This window comes from Eubalaena glacialis, chromosome 2 (genome assembly GCF_028564815.1).
Source record: "Eubalaena glacialis isolate mEubGla1 chromosome 2, mEubGla1.1.hap2.+ XY, whole genome shotgun sequence".
In the NCBI taxonomy this organism is placed as follows: Eukaryota; Metazoa; Chordata; class Mammalia; order Artiodactyla; family Balaenidae; genus Eubalaena; species Eubalaena glacialis.
Window position 1 is genome coordinate 114,051,561 of NC_083717.1, and position 17,936 is coordinate 114,069,496.

Consider the following 17,936-nt stretch of genomic DNA (forward strand, 5'->3'; position numbering starts at 1 on the left):
AAAGAAAAATCTTCTTATACTAAGTTCTTTCAAATGACTTGATAAAATGTACTCTGGCACAAAATGGTATGCAGATAATTTGGGTGACATAATTCTAAGAGAATGAGTCAGAAGCATCATCACTTTTTAACCCTAACCCTGAATTTGGTCTGAAACTTCTATATGTTTTTAGGGGCATGTGAGAACAGATGATACTGTAACACACAAAAATGGAAACATTTAAAATTCATAGTAGCACAAAACCATTACTTTTCCCACCAGATCCCTTTAACTTTAATAATGTCTGACCTGGTTGGCCAATAAGTTCTAAAAGCAGACAGAGGAAAATTGCCAATATTAGATACTGCTGGAATAATTTTTCATTTAGAAAGATTTTACAAGTTCTTTTAACAACAGGTCACCAATTCTGTAGACACTTAATTTTCTTGAGACGGTAGCCATTGAACAGAACAGGTATCTTATTATATGCAAAACAGAATCCAGCCAAAAGCTAGACTTCATATATTCTTATTATCCTTACACATAAAGTAAAAATAAATACACATCCACTCCCACACACACAGTTATATACGCACCAATCCAAATCAAAGAAAGTGTGGCAAAGGAGACGTGAAAGAAAGTTTATTCATTTATTTCCCAGGGTGAATGGCACAAAAGCCAGCATCCCATTAACTGTCCAAAAGAGGTGATATACTATACAGCTGAGACTGGATAAAAAGTCTGGACAATCACACATTTATAATTTTCATATTACACCAATGAAAAGATTTATAAAGGCACAATTTAAGAGTGTACTTTGCTTAAGTCACTTAAAAGAAGCAAAGTGACAAGAGGAGCAAGCAATTAGCTGCTTCTTCCAGTACGACAATTCCAAGTGGCTTTCTTACATGCTCCCTTGTTTTAGTCAAATATCATTTCAACACACAATTACCCTTGTGCTTTGATGCAGCTGTCATCTGTTTTGTTTTTAATGCAAATACCTGCTTATTGACTGAAAATTTCTCACATTATGGTTTGTAAACTGCTGCCTAGATGTTGCTAGTAAATGACCTGGGCGATATATCACTTTAAGACCTCTGAGATAACATTCAGCCAGAGTAGCTCTAGGGTGCGTGCCCTGCTCGCAAAAGTCAGAGAGCTACTGTGTGGTCACACAGAGAACTGGACAAGGGAGAAGTTCTCATTTAATTTCTCTCCCTGAGATTGTCAGAAGTTTCCTTTCACAGCTTTACAAAAACACCAGCCTCCACATTGGCAGGGTACTACCTCTCTCGTAAGAGCTTTTACACAGCCCTCATTTATCTTCACAGCAAGCCTGTGCAAAGAGCAGAAACTCTTGCTATCCACACAGACAAACTGGAGTTCCCAGAGAGTTCAGTGACTTGCCCAGGGCCATGCTATCTGTCAGGACAGTTGCAAAACTGGCTCTGGAAGCCAGACCTCCAGTCCTGTCTTAGATATGCAGGCCTGGATCTAGCGGCCCGGGAAAGGTGATGGACCCTTTCCAATGTTCACCTAAAAGAATACATTTCATAAACCATACCTGATTAATTGCATTTTAAAAAGCAATGGAACTTAGTTCAAGTTTTTTCATTTCAAGTTGATAGGGCCCAGATTCTTCACAATTATACAGTTATTTTTTTAAATCATACTTTTACTGACTTGCATGATTTTTTATCTTTAGCATTTACTAACATAGCTCATATCAGATTGTCACTTAATTTTACATGATATGTTCAAGATATATTCATGTGAATAATTTTAAAAGGCCAAGAAAAGAGGAAAATATTAAAATGTGTCTGACCTTTTAAGTTGTATTCAAGAGATGTCTTGCCAAATTCTTTTTAAAATTTAACGTATTAACTGAAAACACCTTTCACCAATACAGTATGTTTTATCAAACAAAAAAGAACTTTATGAAAGAGCAATAATTATTTTCCTTAAAAGAAGGTTACAGATATCATTACATTGACTTTGTATACACTCCTTCTGGAAATAAGATCCTTTTAAAAGAATAACTCAAAGATACCATCAAGAAACTAAAAAGACTAGGAGAAAATACTTGCAAATCACATATATCTGATAAGTGACTTGTGTCAAGAATATAAAGTACTCAGGACTTCCCTGGTGGTCCAGTGGTAAAGAATCCGCCTTCCAATGCAGGGGACGCAGGTTCGATCCCTGGCCAGGGAACTAAGATCCCACATGCTGCAGGGCAACTAAGCCCATGTGCCATAACTACTGAGCTCGCGCACCTCAACTAGAGCCTGTCTGCTGCAAACTACAGAGCCCACGATCTCTGGAACCCGCACGCCACAACTACAGAGCCCACGCACCCTGGAGCCTGTGCACCACAGCTAGAGAAGAGAAAACCCACACACCACAACTAGAGAGAAGCCTGCACACCAAAACGAAGATCCCGCGTGCTGCAACTAAGACCCAACACCGCCAAAAATATAAATAAATAAATAAATAATAAATAACTCTTAAAAAAAAAAGAATATACAGTACTCTTACAACTCAATAATAATAAAAAGACAACCTAGGTAGGCAAAGAATGTGAACAGACGTTACTCCAAAGAAGATATACAAATAGCCAATAAGTGCAGGAAAAGATTCTCAACATCATTAGTCATTGAGGAAATGGAAATCAAAACCACAAGAAGATACCACTTCATACCCAGCAGGATGGCTATAATCAAAAAGACAGACAATACACACGTGTCGGCAAGGATGTTGAGAAACTGGAACCTCATACATTGCTGGTGGGAATATAAAATGGTGCAAGCACTTTGGAAAAGAGTATGATAGTTCCTTAAAATGCTAAATCATATTACCCAGAAATTTTACTCCTAGGTATCTACCCAAGAGAAATAAAAACATATGTTGACACAAAACTTACACACAAATGTTCAAGAAGCATTACTCGTAATAGCTAAAGAGCAGAAACAACCAAATATTCACAAACTGATGAATGGATAAACAAAATGTGGTATAGTCACACAATGGATTATTCAGCAATGAAAAAGAAGGCCACAACAAGAATGAAACTCAAAAACATTACGCTAAGTTAAAGAAGACGGTCATATGATACAATTTAAATAAAATGTTCAGATGGGTAAATCCACAGAGACAGAGAGCGAAATAGTGGTTGCCAAGGGCTAGGGCGAGCAAAAGTAGGAATGAGGATTGACTGCTAATGGGTATCTAGTTTCTTTTTGGGGTCATGAAATGTTCTAGAATTAGATAATGGTGATGGTTACAAAACTTTGTGAATATACTAATATCAGTGGTTTATAAACCACTGAACTGTATACTTTAAAGGGGTGAGTGTTATGTATGTGAGTTATATCTCAATAAGAAAAATGCCAATTAAAAGATTAATATTTATACAACATACAATAATTTAATTTCAAATTAGAAAGGAAGAAAGGAAAGAAAAGAAGAGAAGAGAAGAAAAGAACAAAAAAGAAAAAAGAAAAGGAAAGGAAAGAAGGAAAAGAAATCTAGGTCAATCTCAAAGAAGTAGTTGTGATCATGGGCCCATGTCTCCCAGTGAGACCAAGCCTCCAGATGGAATGCAGTCACATATACATTAAGTCACATAAAGTAAGGTATTTGATCTTATATATTGTATTGTAAAACTTTTAAGCAAAATATGCTCTCTAATAAATTTTATTTTTCCCATAGCTTATTTTAAATACTGTAAAATTATGTGCTCACACTCTTCTGTGAACTACATGATTGACGTTCTTCACGTTTCACTTCCCTGAGACACCAGAGGAGATGATAACGTTTCCATGAACACAATCTTGGTCCTCAAACTATCCTCATTTAGGGATGCCACTTCCCACCTAACCGACAACCTAAGGTAACAGTGGAAACGATGGAATGTGCAGAAGAGCTTTCCAGTTCATTTTCAATTGGTACCAAGCACTATTACACCCACTGTTCACAGATTTCCAGTGACACGTAAAATTGTAACAGTGCACTTTATCAACCTAGTGAATACAGGGACCAAGAAAACACCTGTTGTCACCATTACCATTGATTAACCCAGAAAATGCCACCAAAATGGCAGTAGAGAGTTAAGAAATCAATTCCTACTGCTTTAAACCCAAACTCAAAAGTCACTCTGTGACTTCCAACCTGTCTGGGTTAATCCCTAGACAGGTGGCAACTTACTTAGAGTAAATTAACTGCCCCCTAATTGTACAAAAAAAGCTTGCTGATAATTGACAGGAACACAGCTAAATATGATTATGCCTGTTGGCAATATAAAATCTGCAAATAATCCTTAGACGTTAAAGGAATAATGACTTCTGTAAACAGATTTTAATTTAACAGAAAATATTTTAAAATAAAGTTTAGGTATATGGTTTACTAAGGAATTGAAACAAGCATCATAAGCCGGTAGATACAGAGATATTGTGAGAGGGAATTAAATTACCCCAGACTGGTTTTACTCGGAAGCTTTTTAACCTTAATCCTGTATGGCTTATTTTGGATGATTTTCCAACCAGATACTAAAAAGAAATTTCATTTAAGTACTACAGTCACAGGGTTTACACAATGGGGCTCCTGAATGCTCCATGTCCACAGCCCCTCACGCAGGAGACCTCTATCATCTGCTCACTCTTTGGCAAACATGCTTTCCTCCATGTGTACAGAGTTGACCAGCATAAAACAAACTTCTTCTCCCTATTCTCACCAACCTCAAAAAGCAGAAGTCAGACTTTCTGTCTTCTTTATAGTATTCATATCTATTCCACTAAAAAGAAATCACATAAAGCCAGTATTTCTAAAGTAATGTAATCAAAACCTCTGAAATACCCATACTCAAATAAGGTACAATTATAAGTATACTATATAAAATATATGATGTGTGAAGCATATCAATATTCTATATATATATATGTACAAAATATATGTAAGACTGCATAATGCACAATATGCTTTGGAAAATCCAGCATCAAGGTTATCTGCTATGACTTACTATCATCAGAGACAAGGAGGTGGGTGGAATTCTGGAACATGGGTAAGATAAAGCTCATGTCAAAGAAAAAAAAAAAGTCCTTGTCCTCAAGCAAGCTAACGAAGCAAGTGATAAGCTATGAGTCAAATTCCCACTTCTACAATCAAAACTTATCATAGGAGCCCTTGAAAAGGGAGTGCATCTGTCATATGTTAATGACTTCAAGCCGTTCACTGAACTTCTAGGTGTACAGGAAAACTTAAAAGCACTTCACAACTCCTTGTGGGTATAATTAGCTTGTTGCAATTGTTGGCAATTCTCATCCTGGGACTCTGAAAGGTCACTCCACTGTTTAAGATACCAAATTTGGAGTCACTCTCCCTTCTGACAGATTAAGCACACCCTACAATTAGTATACAGCTGCACCTGTTGCAAAGCTTCTTTCTTCAGTGATGTAAATGGGGACGGTCAACAACATTCTAAATTGTTGAGGGATTATCAGACCTCGGAAACCAAGCGACCAACAAGCCTGATGTCTGCTGTTGAGGTGATGGATGGTGGTCACAGCCTGACCACAAGCAGAAGCTGTGAAGCCATGATCTTTATTCTTTATAGACAATCCCAGCTAGCACAGGTACCATATTGACCTGACTCTCAATCTTGTAAGCAGTCACAATGCAATTTTGCTATTTAACAGAATTAGTTTTTTTACGATCTAGCTGAGTTTCTACAGAGAACAAAGAGAAGTTCAAAAAAATGTTTTAAAAGCCCAACTAACTAAAACAGAGTTTTATATACATATATATATATATATATGTATATAAAACTAAATCATGGTTAAGGAAAAATGCTGCTGGTCACGTATGGAGGAAAATCCTTCTACTTTATGAAGTTTGTAGCTCAAAGCTGCAAATTCTCCTGTAATTTACCAATGCTTTACGAAAAGTGTTCTCACATTTCATAAATTGTCAATGATAGTAATTTTACCACCATAGTACAAAATAACAATATAGATATTTAAAGGATATAGCTTTTAGTGCAAATCTATTTAGGAAAAGAGATATTAACTTAAAAAACAGATTCATAAGGTGTGCAAAAATTTGATAGAACTGTTATTAAAAAGTGGTTGAGGCAAGTCTTAAAGCCATAAACTAAGTTGTCTTTCCTCCCTTCTTTTCTTTTCTTTTTAATGGAACAGAAGTACAGAGGACAGGGCTCTAAAGCCCCCTGTCCCTTTAAGCCATGTCAATCACTAGCATTTTCCACTACATCACAAGAAATGATTCTTTGGTAGCCGATATATGTGGCCACATAAACAAAAAAATACTGTTAAGCCTTCTTAAGTGAATGATATTGTGCTTAATAAGTCGTTTAAGCAAAGTCTCTTATTATCATCATAGTATATAACATATCACATATACTTACTTTTCCCCCCATATATAAATTCTTTTCAAAACATGATTGGAATTTTACAAAATAGGGAAAAAAACTTTTTTAAAAAGAGTTTTACTACATTATTGTTAGGTAGGTACACTTTCTTCTATGTGTATTCAATTATGGGCACAAATACTTTTCAAAGGCTGACTGAAATAATATAAAAGGTGAGACTATTTCCAAATAGTGAGACTATTTCCAAATTAGCATTCCAACTCAAAGCTAGCAGGACTAGATTACATTTTTACCATTCCCTTCCAAAAATATTTTCACCTGATATTTACTTTACAACAAATAAATATATTTCCTAGTGAAAATATTTCCTAAAAGGAGACACGGGTATGTGTGTGTGTGTGTGTGCGTGCATCACCTTTAACTACTGATACACCTCCTTTTAAAAGTCATTGAACTAAATGATGAAATTGCCAATTCTTTTAGGTTTGCTGTTGGGTCTATACAGTAATCAAATTTAGAAAACTATAAATTATATTTAAATTTATTATTTACAAGCAATTAATTATAAAAAACAGCCAGGTGGCTTTCATTACATAAATTACTGTTAATGACAGAGACCTCATGCTGCTACTGTATTTAGCATTTGCATGTGTCAAGTGCACATAGCTGTGTGTAACCACCCTCTTCAGGGTGGAACCGATCACTGATACACAAGGCAAGCTGCCTACTGCCTGAGTTTCGATCGCATCCTAACTAGTTGTTTGAATCCTAAATATTCTCAAGGTTGTAACAACTGTCTGCTACAGAAACTTGTAATAGTATTCTGCTGAAACAGCTTTAAAACCAGATACATAATTACTGAGCATCAAATAATGCTTAACTACACTTAGCTACTTAAAATCCTAGCTCTATCATTTAAACATGACCGAGAAATTTTCAGTCACTTCTCACCGAACCAAGTAAGGGATCTACTGATGTCTCAGAAACGCAGCCTTTAAAATGATGTTTAACATGTTTCTTCCCACCCCAAAACTGTGCAAAAGAAACTGACAATAACGACAATAAGTTTTTTTCAGAGCTCTGTTTCCCTACTTTATTTAGCCTTTTATAGTGATCCTTCCAACTCTACAGTGGGTGCAATTCCCTTCCAAAGAGAATGAAGAATTTGACCTCTTTAATCTATTCTGAGATAAAGCATGAGTCTCAATGATGTAACAGGAGAAAAAGATCTTGTATTGTTACTCTGAATTAAATGCAATTCTTCACCAAATAGAAAGTCCATACCAAAGAAAGCAAATAAAAATAAAGGAAGAATTTCATCCTATTTCAAAGTCTAGCCCAACTAGAGGCCTAAACAATAATTCTATAGTCTTCCTTTCTTAAAAAAAACTTTTAACACAATATTATAAAGCAACTATACCCCTCCAAAAAAAATTTTTTTTAATTAACTAAAAACCCCATATTGAGCTACCTCTATGGTATTCAAGGACTGGCTGATTAACACGTTATCTAAGGCTTCACTTTTCCTCCTCTCTTAAGAAGTCTGCCTTTCAGCAATTTCATCAGTTATTAACCACCACCAGAGAAGTGGGTAATGGAAAGGATGAGGAGGAAACGCTAAGTGTCTTTAGCCACTGAGTAGTTACCTAGAGGAACACAGAGAAAAGGGTGGGCATAAAAAATGGCTAATAGTTAAGGAAAGAGAGTCTACATACTTATCCAGTATGGGGATAAAGTAACAAAATGAAATTTTTCAGTGAGAAGGCAAGGACTAATTTATTTATCTCCAAAGTAATCATCCTGGAGAAGGAGTAGGGTTTGTATATTTGCCGCCAATGTTGCTGCCTTTACTCAAAACAGAATTTACCTGTAGGAATCACTTTAGAACCACTTTACAAGTTATACAAGAAAGTCAACCTCATAGTCACATCCTACATCTTATCAAAATACAGGGTGGTCACCAAGTCTGGAAACACAGACAAATATATAATAAATAGCTGTTACTGAATTGCAATACATGGCAAAATAATGATGTCTCCAGACTTTATGGTCACCTGGTAGCATTAGCCGCATTACTTATCAAGCCTAATGATGTTTGCCTATCTCCAAAAACCAGATTCATTCTCAAAGTACCAGAGTTTGTCACCACTGGAGATCTTTAAAAGACTGTGCTACGTGCTCTAAAAATACTTGTTAACAAAGAGTCCCAAAAGCATCTTGGCTATCATTAGAATGTGTGTCCAGTAGGAAACAATATTTATCCTAGTACTTTTTTTTTTAAATGAGTCATTATTTTGTAGTTGCAGTACATGAGGAAGGAAAGTTCAGTTATCTGTAGACACTGAAGAGTTGGGTAAAATACAAGATGGAGGGACTAATAGTTTGGCCAGTACTGGGGGACATCACCCACCAAAACCACCAGCACCTTCCACTGGGGTGCTGGGAAGCATTCAAGAGTACACACTGCTAAGAATTAACAGTATGGGGAATTCCCTGGTGGTCCAGTGGCTAGGACTCCATGCTTTCACTGCCCAGGGTGCGAGTTCAATCCCTGGTCGGGAAACTTAAGATTCCTCAAGCCGCGCAGGGTGGCCAAAAAAAATTTAAAAAGAATTAACAGTATGTGAAATTCATACTCTTTCTCTCTTGTTATTACACTATAATTTTCAACAGTGTAACAAGATTTTTCATGTCTTTCTAATCTAAACTTGGAACAAGAGCTTTATCACCATGAACAGAAAATAGATTTGAGAGCTGCGTATCACTAACAGGCTGAGTGTTTTGGTGTATGACATAAGTGAATGATTCAGTGATGCTGTGGGCAGGGCATGGTCATGATGAGCTTTCAGAGGGAAGTCTAGAAAAGCCAGTCAGCAGTGCTGTCTATTTTTATGATGCTGGAAGTTCTGCAGTTGGTAGAGCTCGTTGGCGTCATGTACCAGGCAGGACGTGAGGATTTTATTCAGACGGTTAGGAGTTCCAGCCCCAGAGAAAGCCAAAACCAAAAGCCTGATGGAGATGGTTAGGATAAAGCATCTTAACCTGAAGAGACAGTTGAAGACTTTCTGCTTTGGAAATTGCCATACTATTTGAGGTATTATGGCAGGTTGAAAAAAAAAAAAAGAGCCCTCCAGAAACCACACAGGCAGTTCCTGGGGTGAATATCCTATAGAGGCCCAGTTGTAAATCCCCCAAAGAGAAAGTTCACTGAGGTTTAAAAACAGGGGACAGATCACTTCAGGAGATCCAGTTTTGCAGAAAGATCATGTCAAAAATCATAAAGGCACCTATTTCACATGGTCCAGGTGGGTAAGAATTGTACTCGTCTCCACCTGAATCATGTGAGCTTCATGGCTAAGTTATGAAAAGAAAATGGGGAATAAAAAAAGAAAAAGGTGAAATCTCCGATTACAGGTCTGTCTTGATTTCAGCTACCACAGTTTCACACAAAGACCTCCTTTCATTCGAAGTTATGTTGTCCTCAGGGGTAGGACTCTTAAACATGGTACCTAGTGTCAACCCCTGATGAAACCCCAGTTGGTAAGGTCATTCACATTCTAAAAGGGAAACTACTCCTCACACCATGAAATGTTAGTATTCCACAATAATTTGCAGTTGAGTAACTGCTGAAAAGGACCTTCTGACCATTTATGTTTGGGGCATCAAAACACTGTAGCATTGCTTCCTAAAAATAATATAAAGAAAGTACTTTGAACCACAAGAAGCATATCTACTGGCTGTCTCTCAAGAATAAAAGTCAGTAACTGAGTTAGAATTAACAACTGAAATTGAAAAAAAAAAAAAAAAAGCAAAAAATAAAAACAGATCAAAAACTCTATCTACAAATGTTAATAGGTCAGAATTCGTCCAGGGTTGAATTTCACCCAGGTTTATATCAAAGTTTTAGAAACTAGAGGAAACAATATTTAGATGGAAATCATAACACCAGTAATAGTTCTTTTGGTATAAATGGTACCACAGTTAATATCTTTGGCATGTGGCCATGGGTTTTTATACCACCACCGGAGTACTCAGTTAATATCCAAATTTCTACTAAACCAAGCCATAAACAAATCTTCAACTGAAAAGCTCTGTCTACTCATTTATAATCTGTTACCTGGAAAAAAAGCAGAAGGTCTCTCTGGCCACCTAATCACCATATCAATGACACATGCCACAAGAGAGAAGCACTAGTTTATTTGATTGATCATGGTAGATAAACTCCAAATAACAGAGAAATTAACAAATGCTTGACATTTGCTCAACATCCATTATTCTGACACTGCTTTCAGAATTTCAAAGCCTGGGAGTATGCTTAATCAACATTCATATTCCCTCGTGAGCTACAGGCACCATATTGCACCCCGCCTTCATACTGATGAAAACTGCATATTGGCCATTTCCAAAATGTTCTGGGACTCCACACAGGGCCCCTTTTCTCTCTTGTTCCTGCTCTGCAGTTTTCTTTTAAACACTTCCAAGACAAAAGCATCTGCCAGTTTTTCTCTCTGGGGATGTATGCAAAATGAACTTAACAGTTTTAAGGCAGGAGTAAGCCTCACATCTAAATTCATTCATAGGACAGAAAAGGGCCTAAGAGGCCTCTCCAGGGACAAAACCCTGCTGAAATTCTCCCCACACACAACAGTGGGAGCTTTATAAAATCTAAGTCCAGACAATTTCCAATTCAAATGCCCAACATAGCATGACCTTTGTCAGATCTCTGAGCCCAAGATGCACCCATGATTTTTTATTCTAACCAGCACAGACATTAGACAGGGCACTACTGCTAAGCAGGAGGTTCAATATTTGCATGCTCTTCTATTGTGAAAATGTAACAGTGACAGCACTGTGTCAAATTCTTTTCCCTCTAGAACTTTAACTCCATAGGAGAGGCATGGCTGACAGATGACTCCCCAACATCTGTGTTATGTACACTGCACAGCTGAGGAGCCCCAGATCACTGTCAGAACATTGCAGAGATGACCTGCTCCTTTCTTATGCCTTCTTCTTATCCCTGCCCCCCACCAAAATATATATACATTCATATATATATATATATATATATATATATATATATATATATATCTACAATACAAATAGTGCAAGCTTTAACAAAATGTAAAAATGGCAAGTCAGATGAACATAATTTATAGTCATTAAACTGTTCACGTAGCAGCTCAATATATGTTGTATAGATGTCCTATACCAAATAATTTATCAGACCTGACACAGTGCACACCATATTGTTTTATTTAGTACACTTACTAAAATTTCATGGATCAAGCATCACTTCTGAAAGCACAGAGAAAGCACTAGAAAGTATTTATTCATCTCCCGTGATTTATTTTGATTACCCTTACAGCTACATGATAAAGTGGAACTCACAAAATTACAAGGTTAAGGTTTACACAGCCATTGCTTCATCTACTAAAATATAACAAATGGCTTCATGTCTGATATATTTTACTTTCATTTAGTGTTAAGTAGTACACTAGGCTAAGCACTTGGCTGCCTACTGAATATTTTAATATTTTTAAATAGGACTTAAACACCCTGACCTGGAAAGTGGGGGCTTAAGAAACAATTGTAGAAAGAAGAGCAAGTTCTTTGTATGGTGCTAGATAGAACAATACTGGCCAAAAAAGAAGAAACACGCTTCTAACTTTTCTTCTCAAAGGGATCATAAAAATAAGCACTGGTCTGTACTAGAAAGTTCACAAGAATTCACTAAATGCATAAAGGACCACGATACCATGCTAGGCACCAATGGGAGGAGTTGGAAGATAAAATCATAGCAAAACACAGGGCTCCTATCCTTAAGGAATTCACTATCAGTGAAATAGAAAGTGAAAGACAGGAATGTATATTTTCCAATGGCCAAAGAAAAACAAGTAAAAGTAACTACAGTGGTCAAATAAAAGAAAAATCTTAACCAATATTCAAATATTCAAGTGACCAAAAAGAAGGGGTGGGGGGGAGGGATAGAGAAAGAGAGAATTAGACGATGGCACTTAAGACTCCTTTTCATCAATTTTCCTTTAAAATGTTTTATCTGGAGGCAGGTCTCCCAGACAAGGAAGATGAGATGAAAAGGGTGATAAAAAGATCAGAAGTGGGAGATGAGAGCCCAAAGTTGAAAAGGTCAATATAACTTTTCAAGAAAAACACGAAAGTTTGTTGGCCTCATCATTTCTGAGAGAACCATTAAAAACTTTATCAGATCAACTGCCTTGGGAAAGAATACTAAGGGGGAAAAAAACAACTTTCAATTTCCAATGAACTATTTTGTTTAAAATGATGCAATAAAAGTGAGATGAAGATAAGACAAGGAAAAGATCTTTCTTAGGAACTAAATTTCGTTTCCATTTATGAGTGATAATTGCCCCAAGATACCTACAAAATAATAACCTTCCCACAGGTATTACTCTCACGTACCCAAAGAGACTCCATATGTTTCAAGGTGCAGACATCGCAGTACAGAAGCAAGGCTTAAGCTTCTCAAAAACTTTGCTTCACCATCATATGACAGGAAAGCTGACAGTCAATGAGACACTTCAGGTCGAGCAAGAAAATCATGAAGCCATATTATATTGTACTGCAAGTTAGGCAGCAGAGTGACTTTAGATGAATAACAGGTTACAGTAAAAATACTGAAGTGTCTATCATACTGCACCCTCAGAAAGGAAAGATAAAGACTATGAAGTCAAATAGAGTTCAATATAAAAACAGTAAAGTTCCAATCTCCCCAAAGAAAAGAACTAAAAATAGGAAGATAATCTTGCTCAGTTTAATACATAATGATAATGGCACCTGAAAAATCCCTGTAAAGAACAATTTACCCCTTGCAGCTTTATGTCAGAGCAAAATCACTTTACCCATATTGAAGGGGTCATGCAAAGATGAGCCCCAGTATTAACAGACAGCCTTAAACGCTGGGGTTTCCGGGGGGTTGCGCCTCAAAAATATTCAACAACAGTTAATTGAGAGCATGGAAGAAAAGAATGAGTTTGAGTGTTGCAAACTCTTGCTGGGACCCCTACCATCACCATCAGTCTGGCATTTTATTTCTAAACAAGAAATACATTTTACCTTTCTGAGATTATTTTCTGGTTACAAGCCAACCATTATGAACCTTTCAGTGAATCACTGAATAGGGCACTTAAAGGGATAAACAATTATAAAAATAACTCTGTCACAAGTGCATACATTTTATTTTATTTAGTGATGTAATAAGCTTAGGGGCATATATCAGGTCCAAAATGGTCTTGGTCATTAATTTAAGCAATAAATCATAGGTTTTGCCAACGACGACGGCAAACAGATGCTAACAAGGAAATGTATTATTTAATATTGCCACGTGTTATAAAAATGTAAGTGTGTTTAAGACATGTCTTAAATTTTTATAATAATATGCATTTAATACATTACTATTTGACACATTCAGGAATCAGATTTATAGATCCCATTCTGTAGCTTCTTCTTCTGTGAACATGAGAGCATATTCTGGATTTTTTTTTTTTTTTTGAAACAAGAGGGGAAACCTTTAAAGTGCATGCTTGCAACAATATCTAATTGGTTGTCTTGCTGTTCTGTAGTAAATAATGTCAACACTGAAACTCATTAAAAAGAAGAAATCTATGCACTTTGCCAGGACAGAAAAACTGAACATTTTTAAATCACAATTTTTAAAGAAGCCTTATAGTCTAAGAAAGTATAAGAGCACTTTTTAATCAAGTTGCCAACCAATTTTTTTCACATTCATTTTGAGCACGATCCCAGACAAAAATATACTAACTTGATTAAGAAGTTCAACAAAAATGTGGAAGCCAACTAGCTAAGAAAAATCCTACTTTATATCTTCATGCAAAAATCCTAAGAATCAGACAGTATCTCAAAACACAAACTCATTTAAAATTGAGGCTCTCTTCAAAATATGTCAAGCCGTAATATTCCCTTAATATTCCTTTCAGATCAGTAGGCTTACATATCTTAGCAGCAGGTTCAACCCTCCTAGTGAAAGGGCTTGGGAGGGAAGGAAGGACTTAGGGCCCAAGGAACTTATTTAAAACCTCTTTTAAAAAAAAAAAAATGAGCTTTTTTAACATCAACAAGATGCCAACACTGCTAAAAGCATTTTTCATTTGCACACTATTTTGTTTGAGTGTCCTTTTCAATCAACTATCCTAACTGCCAGTATGGTCTTCCCCCTTTCTTGTGTAGACAAGAGTCCATGCCTTAGAACACTTGAAGAAGCAGTGCTTGGAATATGGAAACTAAATTTTCTTCATTAAATCTACTGAAGCAGATATTAAAAATGCATTTAATATACTGGCGATGGTCGGTGGGCACCGCTGACTGTGACAGGCCAGTTACTGATGATGTGCCATCAGATGGCCTTCTCAGCAGGCGCCTGGGTCTCAGGCTGCTGAAGGACAGCAATATCTTCCCTCGTGTGTAAGCTCTATTCATCTCCCAAGTATTTACTAAATCACAGGCCTCTGCACACATAGCCCACGTTTCAGCGTATGCTAACAAATGATGGATGGCCTCATCAATTCGTTATGTCCTGAAAGCATGGTTTCCTGCCATTCCAATCACCAAACCTCAGTGCTCCAGAGCTGATCAGTCCTGGGGAATATATTTTGCAGGCTCGATTAAAAGAGTAGAAGTTCTTTCCATTAGAGTCTCTGACACTCTCCCCCGACTGTTTGTCATTTCAACCAATTATTTGGGTAGAATAATCACTAAGTATTCAGACAATATAACGCTGGCAGGTTTTTTCCTGATGTTTGCTAAGGTGCAGTTTCATCTAGGACAAAACTGTTGAGCTACTCACTAGTAAAATTTATGTTTTAAAACATTTTTTCCTTCTATGCACAGCAGGCAAAACCTTAAAAATAGTTTATATCATATCATAACGTAAATGCATTAGCAGATGCATTTCAAAGAAACTTTCAAGGGAATAACCTGTCTCTAAATCATCTAAACCTTTTAAGACAATAATTCATGAGAGTTCTCTTAATTATAATCTAGATAAAGGTACAAAGTACTCAAAAATTCTTCTGACAGTTCCAAAGTTAGATGACAAAAGTTCAACTTGTCAAAGAAATAAACCCTCTTAAAAGAAGATGTATTTTCAGTTCCAAGGTTATATATGTCAGTTGTCTTTTCTATAAGCCATAAGAACATTTTTATTTTTAGCTAAGGCTTATCTACAGAACAGAAAATAATAGCACACTCATGCCTTTCACTCAGAAACAGTAAACTTTATAAAAACAGACAAACTTACCACAGCTAAACAGATAGCTGAGCTTTGAGGAAATGGAATGGCATTAAAAAGCTAAACAACTTGCTATAAATAAGCTCCGGGAAATGCTAAAAATTAAAAACAAAAAACTGCCAGACTCCCATTTAGCCAATAGCTACATAGGCTCTGAAGTACCCACAATCAGCATAAGTTCTGCCACGTTGCCCTGCCATTCACCTCAACCTTGACCTCAAGATTAAGCTCACTTTTATTGGGCACAAAGGTCACCTGTATTAGGTCAAAATTCGAAGTCCCTTGTCAGAAAAGGTTGATATATTCCAACCTTTCCTTCTCCATGCATCAAATTTTTCATGGTAAAGTCATATTCAGCAGACAGTATATTCCGCAATTTATTGTGCCACTGTAATACAGTACAGAATACAATTGTTCAAAAAGCTATCACATGAATAAAACATTTTTCATGAAAATGTACCACACCTAGTCTCCTTACACACCTCTAACATGAAAACTAACTGCGTCTTGTTTTTACAGTTCACAAGAGTTATACAGCAAATAACTGTCCTCAAGATACAACCTATAGTATAGTTATGACTTTTACTTCCATAATCTTTGGCTACAGGCAACTATTTTTCAGAGTGTTGCTCAAAGTTTTTCAGTAAAATTTTTGTAAAAGCATGAAGATCTCTAACCAGTTTTAGTACTTTTATTCCAATCTGGCCTAAGCCACTTAAGTGAAGTACGTCTAAAGCTCAAAGCCTCTCTGACCTAGAACTTAGAGGAAGATATGCTCTATAATAAAATAGAAAAGGAAGGGCAAAAAATTACTGTATTGTCCAACTCATTATTATTGCAACTATATGATCAGCAGAACTTCACAAATAAGATAAATTGAGCAAATTCTTTGCAGGCAGCATTCTAGAATACACTGTAATTAAAAATAAGCAAAGCCTTAAGGAACAATAAATCTATTTTCTTTTAAAAAGTTTCTGCAATTTCTTTGTGTTTACCATAAGGTGTTTTTCATAATCAGTATTAGCACCATGAATAGATTTTAAGATTGTTTAAAAACACTAGTTCTTTAAATTTATTAATTTAAAAATTTATTTATTTATTTATTTATTTTTATTTTTGGCTTCACTGGGTCTTCGTATCTGTGTGCGGGCTTTCTCTAGTTGGGGCGAGCAGTGGCTACTCTTCATTGCAGTGTGCAGGCTTCTCCTTGCGGTGGATTCTCTTGTTGCAGAGCACGGGCTCTAGGCGCGCGGGCTTCAGTAGTTGTGGCGCAGGGGCTTAGCTGCTCCTCAGCATGTGGGATGTTCCCGGACCAGGGATCGAACCTGTGTCCCCCGCATTGGCAGGTGGATTCGTAACCACTGGACCACCAGGGAAGTCCCCAAATTTATTAATCTTTATATTAAACACTAAAATCAATGTTCACACTCGTGTGATGATCTGTGGTATCCAACAAACTCTCCATGCCCTGGAAGACTCACTTGAACTTATATAACTACTGGACTCAAACTACTTCCTGGTGCAGAACCCAAATATCTTTCATAAATTCATAACCACCTTGTTATCAAGGTGAGGCAAGAATATAAAAGAGCTTCCAGAATATGCGGGGTGGGGGGGAGTTGCATTTGAGAAAAGTAATTAGACAAGAACATACTTTAAAATTCTCAGGTTTTAACATTCCCACTTATTCTGTCTTAGGCAGCGATCATGTTACATAACCATTTTCTATCCTGGGGGTGGAGAGTGGGGGGAATCAATCTAAACCTTGATATGCCCATTTGTCATCAACATAATGCACATCGTGGTTGCCAGTATCATCTAAAGACTATATTTTCACCATAATTTGCTAAAAGCAGGTTTCCTATTACCCAGGGGGTTAAAGAAAAACACTTTGGAAACCTAGAAAATAAAGAGGCTCGTTTAGGTAAAATCTTTTCAGTTCTAACACTGAGTCTATTATAAGCATAGATACCATCGCAAGAAGCATCCTTAAATCAAGAACGGTAACAATAACAGCAGCAGCAAAATTAATTTGACACAGTATCAGGAACTACGCTAATCATTTTCTATGTACTATCTTATGTCAAGTTCATAACAATCCCATTTTATAAACAAGGACACTGAGGCACCAAGAGGTCACCTGGCAAGTAAGTCATGAAGCCGGAATTCATATGTCTATTTCCAGAACCAAGTTCTTTAAACCAATATAAAAAACTGCCTCTACAACAAAAAACTGAATGACCTCCTGGAGTTCACAGTAATAGGGTTTTGCTTCCTATCGATTTATAC

The 17,936-nt window shown here is 36.6% G+C and overlaps 1 protein-coding gene across 1 annotated transcript in view; it reads right to left on the reverse strand.

Moving 5' to 3' along the window:
* The window catches only part of CDIN1 (CDAN1 interacting nuclease 1), a 212,895-nt gene that overhangs the window by 182,373 nt on the left and 12,586 nt on the right, over positions 1 to 17,936 (reverse strand). The gene's annotated exons all lie outside the window — the stretch shown is intronic.